The sequence below is a fragment of the Phoca vitulina genome, unplaced genomic scaffold (genome assembly GCF_004348235.1).
Source record: "Phoca vitulina isolate PV1807 unplaced genomic scaffold, GSC_HSeal_1.0 scaffold37, whole genome shotgun sequence".
NCBI classification, from domain to species: Eukaryota; Metazoa; Chordata; class Mammalia; order Carnivora; family Phocidae; genus Phoca; species Phoca vitulina.
In genome coordinates this window covers 17,179,610-17,189,571 of record NW_022589740.1, presented here as the reverse complement: position 1 = coordinate 17,189,571, position 9,962 = coordinate 17,179,610, and the positions used below count along the sequence as shown (strand labels likewise).

At 48.2% G+C, this 9,962-nt stretch overlaps 1 protein-coding gene across 1 annotated transcript in view; it reads left to right on the top strand.

The window, feature by feature from the left end:
• The window catches only part of GNAQ (G protein subunit alpha q), a 305,164-nt gene that overhangs the window by 171,914 nt on the left and 123,288 nt on the right, over positions 1 to 9,962 (top strand). The window lies entirely within an intron of this gene.

Here is a 9,962-nt window from a genome sequence, read left to right as displayed (position 1 = left end):
GGGGGGGGGGGGGCACACTCCAGGAGCCATTGTTTCGAGAGCATCACCCCTGACGGCCACAGTATTAACTCCTCCTCAGTGTTCCGTGTCACTTTCCCCACTGGGAAAATGAAGATGACCTCACCTCTGCCTTGCCATCAAAGCACTAACGGGGGTCTGAGTCCAATTCTTTCCACTCCTTAGAGAAAGTATAAATTGTTAATACAAGGCCAGGGGTATGATTGAAAATATGAAACTGCAAGGTTTCCTCATCAGATATTGAGCTACCTGAGCCGCAGTGCTGTGTTTGGAAGGACGAAGAACAAGGGAGGGGTGCCTGGGTGGTTCAGTCGGCTAAGCCTCCGACTCTTGATTTTGGCTCAGGTCATGATCTCAGAGTCATGAGATCGAGCCCCGCCTTGGGCTATGCGCTGGGCATGGAGCCTGCTTAAGATTTCTCTCTCTCCCTCTGTGCCTCCTCCCGCCCATCTCTCTCTCTCTCTTTAAAAAAAAAAAAAGTGACAGAGCCAGGTGCAAGGAGCCTTCTCACAACTCCCTGGTGAGGACACATGCAGCCCCGGGAAGGGGGAATAAGTTCACATTGCAGCGAGGGCCGGAACAGGCGATGGTTGGATTCCTGCCGGCGGAGGAGGGTGTGAGGGCCCGGAGCAGCGCACGTCGTCCGGCGGGTGTGGGGCTCCGGGGCCTCGCAGGGCAGCGCGGGCTGGCAGACCACAGCGGCCGGGGTTCTTCTGCGCCCTCTCCTTGTGCCTCTGAGCTGGGTCCGGGCACCGCGGACCCCGGGGATCCGTGGCAGTGAGGGCGGGACAGGGTGGACACATGTTTTCTTCTGCGTGTGTACAAACGAGAGCATTCTTCCCGTGAGAGGAGGACACTGTCCAGTTACGTAAAAACCTGGACCGTGCCTGACCACTGTGGAGCAGGCAAACCAACCCTGTCCCCTTTTTAAAGTTCTGGCTCTTTCTCCTTCCACAGTGTGAACTCCTGCTTCTATGTCGGCACTGGGGCCCCATTACAAATAATCTTCAGCAAAATCTCATTTTCCATATCCTATTGACTCTGGCACCTGCTCTGTTTACTTAAGCACTCAGTTGATAAGAACAGGAATCTTTGCTGATTTTCACCCAGAGCTAGAAGAGAAAGCCTCTTAAGCCAAAAAAAATAACCTTCCCCCAGAAACAATACGTTGAAGGGGAGATGCCAGTTGAGTTAGAGGGGTGTGCGTTGCATGGAGCTGAAAAGTCACAGAGTGGAGAATAAGTATAACAAGCTCCCCGCTAGATGCTTCTATCAGCATTTGTAATAACCTCCCCGGTGGGATGGGACTGCGAGGGTGGTTATCAAGTTGGAGACTGACAGGAGGGACCACACAGGAACATAGTTACTACAGCAAGAGGTACATAATAAAAGCTTGGAGGTCAAAACAAAAGCAGAACAATTAGAACAATGATGTTAAGATTGGCTTGATGTCCTCTACCTGTCCCACTGAATTTGGGTCCTTTACAGTGACCCCTGTAAGGATAACAATGACCTAAGTCCAGTCCACCTTCTTAGGGATCCACAGATCTTGGCTCCCCATACAAAAAGACCCAGCGTACTCAAGTAATGATACACATCAGAAGACTTATTGAGCAATTAAAATTATGGGGTCGGGGGGAGGGGGCATGACCTACACAATATGCATCCTGTTTTGAGGGAGGTTTTATTATAGAAACTTTTTGTTAATCACTGAGGGAAAACCAGGTCTAATGTCTGAAAACCTGAGTCTCTGAATCTTTACCTCTCAGATTTTAGGCAAGGCGTACAACTTTGCTCCCCTTTCCCCATCTTAGAAATGCCCTTGTTGGGTGAAATAAATGTGTATGTGTGCATTCCCAAACACCCCACATACTGGTTTGCGTGGAATGAAGGGCTATGAATTGACACAGACCTATGAAGGTCTAGGAAAAGGTGACATCTTCTGTTTTTTTCTTGTAAACATTCATTGATCATTACAAGATGCTGAGCACTTTTGTTGGGAGCGATGGGGGGGCGGGGTGGGGAGAAAGCAAAGGTGGTGGTCTCTGTTGCTGGGGCACGCCTAGACCCTGTGTGCCACAGACAGGGGGATGAAGATGCACATTTGCTCCGAGGGTAAAGAAGACTGACTGCCTAAAAATGGCCATGGAGAGGGTCAGGAAAGGCTTCAGAGTAAAGGAGGCCTTAGAGTTGGATCATGAAGGACAAGTCACAGTTTTGAAGAATGGACCAGTGGCATACAAGGCAGAGAGAACCTGGAGAGAGGGAGAGAAAGCGTGGCGGTATTAGGCTGTCCAGGCTTGGGGAACTGAAAGGGGGCCCTCTTGGCCAAGATTAAAGGTGCAGAGTGGGAGGGGAGGAGACCAGGAAGTTGTATGGGTTTCATATTGGAAATCCTTTGTCCTGTAGAAAGTGGGAAGCCACTGGGGGATTGTAAGCCGGTGAGCAATGTGATTGGGTTTGTGTTCAGGAAGAAGTCCTCTGGTAGCAGTTTGGGGAAACGGATTCAGAAGAGAGCTTCCTGAATACAGGAAGGTGGGTTTAGGAGCTGTTGCTGTGGTCCAAGTAGGAGAGAATGAGGTCCAGACCCAAGGCAGTGGAAGTGGAGATTGGAGAGGTGGGAAACACTTTTGAGAGATGGGTAAGAGTAGACTGAATAATACTTCATGACTAATTGGAAGTAGGGGATGCAGGAGGTAGGGAGGGGTCCAGATTGTCCAGTTTCTGGCGGAGGTGACTCAGTAAATGGGGCGCCATTAACTCTGACAGACAAACAAAAGGAAGACCAGCTTTGGGGGGAAGCAGACGAGGGGTGTGTCTGGAATATCTTGGGATAGAACGTGCCTGCAGACATCAGGTAGAGTGTCCAGCAGACATTTGGAAGTACAGACCTGGGACTCACTCAGGTGACAAGCTTCACTGCCAGGTTAGGAGCTACTAGTGTTATAAAAAAGGAGAAAGTAGTATCAGAAAATCACAGAAGAACAGTCTCAGACAGAGTGGTAAGTAGGAGCACATACTAAAAAAAAGACATGGGAAGACCTGGAAAGGGCCCAGTGGATATCTGCCATCTTGCCCAGCACAGTTTCAGTGGAGGTAAATCATAAGAGGGTGGGAACGAAGGGGCCAGGGCAACGGGTTGAAGAGCCAGTACGGAGGACCGTTGGCCGGGAGAGGAAACAGAAAGAACTGGCAGGTAGGGAATCCATGGGGTCACAGTAAACTAAGATTTACTGTAGACTCTCCCTGGCTACTGATTGAGCTCCCACCCCAATATCAAGGCTTTGCCTGTAACTTAAGCATGTAAAATCTTCCGTAAGAGATGATCCATTATTTCTAAATAATTCTGCTTTTTTAAAAATAGTTTCAGGATGCTTGTTTTGGGAGTCAGGTTTTAATTCACCCATCCGTGCAAGGAGATACAATGTTCCTTTCTGGAAAGCCCTTGGGAGTCATCAGTCATCCTCTCCTACAGTTAAATAAGTGATGTCCTTTGCTGTCAGCTCGAGTCAGGGGGTGCTATCCTGTGACTCACGCGTTCTCATTCATAGCATGTTGAGCAACGCACTTGGTACGAGTGCCTAATAAAGCCTGCTGAGGATGTTGTCACTGAGCACACATTTTCCTCAATGGGACTGGATTTCTGTCACCACACATTCTTCTTCATGCCACGCTCTGAGGCACTTCTCAATGAAACATTTGTCCTTTTTCCCCTTTATTATGTCTAGAATGGCGTGTTCTCTAACATATCACTGCATTTCCCTGCTGGATATTTCTCTCTGGTTCTGAGTTGGATGTTTAATGTTACCAGTATTCTTTCCTTTTTCTTTTTCCCCAACAAAGACGTCCTTGCAAGGCCTTCCATCCCCGGTGCCCCTCTCGGCTGCCTTGGGGCGGGGGGTGTGCAAAAGCCGGCCCCGGTGCAGCTTCTCATGTGGACCTTGGCTCCACTGAGGGGCCAGCGCCACAGCCCTCGGGAGGGCAGAGGCTCAGCTCCTTGGACAGGCTGCCTTTGTGCCCACCACACCGATTAACTGTCATCTCAGAAGGGCCCTGGCCCAGCCGACTCTGGAAGAGGTATCGGGCTGCCAGCTCTTCTTCAGTTGGCCAGGAATCCCATTCCCAGCAGCCTGTCAGGGGAAACAAGCCAGTGTGGGGTTTGATTCTCTGCCTCAGAGAAGCACCTCAAGAGAGTGGCACCACAACACTCCAGCCCAGTGACCAGAAGGTGTGTGAGGGAGGTGGGAATTGAGGCACACGAAAGTGTGTGATCTGCTTGGGGAATGCAAGTTGTCCTGTTAAAGCGGGCCTGTGGTCCTTTGTCACTGAGCACCCAGGTGAACTCACATTCTTGGTTCCTTCCTTGACTTTGAACCTGAACGGAGAGGAAGACCGGAGCTAGTATAAGGAACGCTGTTTCCGGAGGGCTTGCTGGACACGTCCAAGAAAGAGCTGCGATTAGATTCTGGCGGTGGCTTCGCAGTGGCCCCGAGGACGCGGGGGCGGGGGCGGCTCTTCTCATTGCCCCCACTGGAGAAAGTAGAGCAAGAAATCACACGGGGAGTTCGCGTGAGGCTCAGCATAGCGGGCCCTCCGTCTGGGACGTCCAACTTAGGGACGTCGCCTCGTGTCAAACGGCGTGGGTTCGAAGCGCCAGGACCTGAAATGGGCAGACCTTTTTCTAGGCCCAGGGCAGCTCCTGGCACGTGCGGCACCTTGGGGCAAATGCAAGCGGGCGTCCAGCTGCAGAAGGACGCTTCCTCCTGGCCGGACGAGGTGCCCAGCTTGGGGAGCAGAACGCCGAGCGGCGCTCAGGCCGCAGCCGACCCCACCGCGTGCGCCTCGGCACAAGGCACCGAGCGCAGCACCGCGCGCGGGGGACCGAGACCGGCGGCCGCCTTGACAAGGGACCGGTTATCCGCGGTCCTTCGCAGCCAGCGGCGCAAAATCTCTATCTCCCACCATCTTCATTCCCAGCCCGAAAACAAAAAAGTTCATCCGCTGGAGAGTTCTGAGTGCCCCACCTTAACAATGTTCTTCAGGAACTCCCATTTTTAAAATCTTTTTCTTTTTTCCCCTCGCTGGAAATTATACTGCCCGCCCTTCCTTTCTGATATGTGCTGTAGCAAGTGGTAGGGCCACAGTCTGCCCACAGGACGTGGTCTTTAAAGGACTCATTTCCTCTTGCATCTCCTCCAGGCCATTCCCGGCGTGTTTTTCGTGGCACTGGCAACAGGAAGGAGCACTGAATAGCAGCGTTGAAAAGGCACTTTGTTGTTGATGTTATTACTCTGGGTTTGTCTCTGCCTAATAATTAGCGTTTCCGGCTTTCTGAATTTATTTGCCAAAATATTTGCAGGACTTTCGTGAACAAATAAGGGATGTTTCTAGACATGACTGACCACTGCCTTGCAGGCTGAGCTAACTCCTGGCAGTCTTGAGTTTCAGGGCATGGATTTGCTCAGGGAAGGATTATTCCTAGTAAGGGAAAAACCTCCTCAGTCCCTAGCCGGCCTCGGTGGTGTCTCAGCCACCACGGTTCCAGGCAGGTTGAAGAAGTTCAGTGTTCCTTACAGTCGGGGGCAGGTCCTTGCCAAGGAGTGGGGAGCCCGTGGGTGGTAGTAACAGAAGCGCCGCCTGAATCCCATCCTAGCCAAGTTCCTGAGCCTCTGTCTTCTCTTCTGTACTGTACTCTTTGCCCCGTCCAGCTCACCAAACTGTGGCTGAGGAGTACGTGAAAGAAAATGTATGTAAAAGTGCTTTGCTCACTGTAAAGCATTATAAAATGTTATTTATATTAGGCTCTAAGGATCCTGTTGTCCACGGGAGAATTCAGCAAGGCAAGAGCCTGTTCCTTGTATTTAGGTTAAAAGGGACATGTGCTTTACTCTGCTGCGTTTCTCCTCACATAAAGGAGAAAATAAGGTGATAAATGGTCCAAGCATCTCCCTGCGCCTTAGATGACTTACTTGCCCTTCTAACGACGTTGTCTCTGACCGCCTCATCCTTTGGAAGAGCTCTTCTTGGCCCCCCCAGGGTTGCCCGAGTCCCTTTGGAACCATTGCACACCTATAAGGACCCCCACTTCCCATTTTTTTTTTCCCCTTTGTCATATTCCGCTCTCTCTCAACCAGCTTGTTTTTCCAAATGGGCAAAAACAACTCCAATTCCTGCACATCTGCAGGTGAATTAAGTAGATGGAGCAGTGGGCGGGGGAGGGGGTGGGGAGGTGACAAGATGGCAGCAGATTGGCGAGCACATGTCCACGTCCACTGGGAAGTCGGAAGGCGGCGGCTGCACCTCAGCTTTGGGCAGCTCCTGCTTTGTGGGGTTGCAGGCCCTGATTTGCCACACATCTCCTGACTTTTCAAGAGAAGGCAGAAATTAGGAGTTTTATGTGACATTTTCCCATTTTTAAGTTTGGGAGGTACTCCACTATGTTTCTGATAACAGTAGGCAGATCGACAGAGTGTGGACGGACGTCACGCCCGCGGGCTGTGTTTCACTGGCGAATTCCTGGCCTCTGAGCACATGTGATGTGTGCCTCATTGCCTAAAAGATTACATTGACACAGCGTTCAGCTGGTGCATGGGCCTCCTTTCTTGCCCCTGCCTGTCCATAGTTCCACTGAGCCACATTTCTCTTTGATCTGCTGGAACAGAGCTCCCACTGCAGTGGACGGTGGGTGACATTCTTTTGGGATCTTCTTGTTGACAGTAGCTTCTAGACCCTTCTGCTCTCAGATCCCCCTGTGCTTGACCCTCCAAGGTACTACTCTTTTGAGTAGGGTGATGTCTGACATCTTTCACTGTTGATCCGTTATAGAATGGTTAAAACTTGTGAGCAGTAAGCTCATTTGCTTCCTTCAGTGTTTCTGGACAAGTAGATGCTCTTTCTGATTATAAAGGGATGGGAGGGAAGGGCTGACACAAGCCGTAATTATGTGGTGATCTTGGAATTATTTTCCTTCAGTGACTTTGGGGGAGGAGGGGTTCATGTGAGGACACACAACCCTGCTCAGATGAAACAACTTTGTACAATAATGTACAGTAGGTTTTCTAATACTTTCTGTTTATTTACCAATTTGACCTACATCTCTTCTTGAGGCCAGATGGATTGTAAGGTATCTCCACGATTCCCTCTCAAGTTTATAATGAAATAATACACTGAAAACGCTCACCACCAGAGAATTTTGTTTAAGAAAGGAAGGCCTGGCTTCAGCTTAGATTCCACAACTGTTTCTGACATTCGCCACCTGCTTCTTACAAGAAGAGGTAGACACGGCTGGGGGAAAGTGAACTGCAATACCATTCTGGATTTTCCGACAAGTCGAACCGAGAACTAATGCAAAAATGAATTATTTAAAAATCTTTAGTTTTTTAACTTTATAATTCCCAACCAGTCAGTCTTGAAATGCTAAAAATTAACTGCATGTTGGAGTAACACTGCGCAGTTTGGAAACTCTTTCATATGTAGTATCTCACTTAATCCCCCTAGTTTCATGATGAGGTGGGCCAAAGAGTTCTTAAAAAGATTTCTAATTTTATTTTGTACATTAAAAAAAGGCAGATTCAGCGGTATTAAAAGGCTTGCTCGAGGGGCACCTAGAGAGCAGGTGATATCTTGAAATTCAAACTCTCACCTTCTGTTTTTAATTTCTTCCTACAATTTGTGATATGCAGAATATTAGGGATGCATCCTACATCAACTTCAGCAGCTGAAACCCGTAATCTTCCCATGAGAATTGATTCTGATGGTTGGTCAGAATTTGTCAAGCATTTGTCTCTGGTTAAAACACGTACATCCCTGGGAAAATAATATAAAGAATAATATAAGTATCCTTTCAGTCAGTGGAACGGATTTTTTTTTTTTGGCCTTAGACTTTATCTTAATGGGGGAAGAGCAGATGGGGTAGTGGAGGAAGAAGATGAAGGGCACCCCTTCATTACCTCTTACAGTTTGCCTGGCTCTTATCCTCTTGCCCAGGAATGGAGTCGTTATTTAATTTGTTTTGTTTTGTTTGTTTGTTTATTTTAGAGCGAGAGAGCACGCACACGCAAAGCAGGGCTCGAAAGAGGGAGAGAGAGAATCTTAAGCAGGCTCCATGCATAGTACCTCTTGGGGAGCCTCACACAGGGGCCTTGATTTCAGGACCCTGAGATCATGACCTGAGCCGAAATCAAGAGTCAGACGCTTAACAGACTGCACCACCAGGCTCCCCTGGAGTCATTATTTTAGAGGTGAAGCTCTTGGTACTTTTCATTGTGTTCCGCCACGTGAACGCTTAAGGGGGCCAGTTGTACACAGTTAGCTGGTGGAGAACAAGGTGTCCCAGGAACCTGAGATGGGTCTTCTCCTTCATGCTTTTGGCATTGCCCTCATTGGAGTCGTGGGCCATGGCGCCTCTTGATAGTGAATATCTTTGCATTGAGGTTACCTGTAGAATTCTAGGAGCCTGGCAAAGGGTATCCATGTCTGTAGGAGCCTTGCAAAAGATGCCTGTACTCATCAGAGTATCCCAGGAGCATGAAGGCTGGCTCTGCTTGGTTGGGCCATATACCTGGAGGTCCTCACGGCAGCATTGGGGTCATCCTGCCAAGACCGAGAAAATCCCAAGGCTTAAGGGTCAGCAGCGTGTGGAGAACCAGGCAAATAGCTCAGTATTGCCAGCATCCCCAGCCTGAGAAAGCCTGCTCTTAAGCATGATGATGTAGGTCTTTCAACTTTTCTCTCTCCATAGGCAGTCTTCAACAAAACATCGCCAAAGCATAGCAAATAGAAGTCACAATTAAGAAAGATCTATTTTCTCCAAACAAGCTTTCTATCCCCAAATATTAATTGAATTCTTCCTACATTCCACCCAATGGCATGTCTAAACTGGTTTTGATGAAAACCGGATCCATTTGCTGAGCTGAGGAATGTTGTTCGTTGAGTCTGTGCCCTTCTGCTCACACTCTGATGTCGGGATTGATCAGGCCAGACACAGGGAAGTCATTCAATGGTTTCAGTCCAGCTTTGCTTGCCACGTTTAGAGCACCGCAGTCTGGGTTGTAGCTCCTGGCCCAGCTCAAGGTTAGCAGAAGATAGTGCCAGGCCTCCCTACGTACAGCTGAGGTTTGAACCGAGGGAAGCCAGGATAGGGGCCGGGGTTCTAGAGCTGCTTGTTGAATTGGAAGGACATCTGTCTGGGGGGGGGGAAAAGACAGTCAAGGAGTTCAACTTATTATCATTTTTTTGTGCCACAAAAGTCCCCTGAGGGGGATTTGATTTACTGAAGATGAAACTCCCAGGTCATTAAATGATTTCTATGCTATACACCTGCTGATGAGTAGAAAGACTATTTTCATTTAAGGGATTTTGCATGTATCTTGCAGAGCTTCCTGAATAACATAACCGTGAAGCCATGGTTTGGGGCAATAGTGGGCACTAACCAACCTTAAAACAGAGTAGAATTCCTTGACTCAGTGTCTTCTTGTTTTTTAAAAAATAAAATCTGCATGTTAAGGGTGGTGCCCTAGTCCGTCACTCACGTAATGAAGGTCATGCGCCAGAGGACTTTTTCCAGTGTCAAACTGTCTCTTTTAAAAAGCTGGCATGATTTATATGTGGTTTGTTTCACTGACTCATTTTATTTATGTGTTTATTAATTATTAATAATTGGGTACAGCCCTTGATAAATCTAAAACAAATAACAAATAATGATTATTGTAGATTCCTTTTAAGTAAAAATTCTAGAATGCAACTAAGTGAGAGGCAAGGAGGGAAAAAGAACATTGGAATAAAATGTAATGCCTACTCTAAGAAATATACCTGAAAGGAACATTTATACCAAATTGCAGTAATTTTGCCCAATTTATTATGTGAAAATTGCAGAATGATGATTGTTCCATTGCCAATCATTTCTCTGTGGCCATGCTGTTTTAAATATATGCTGAAAGCTTTGG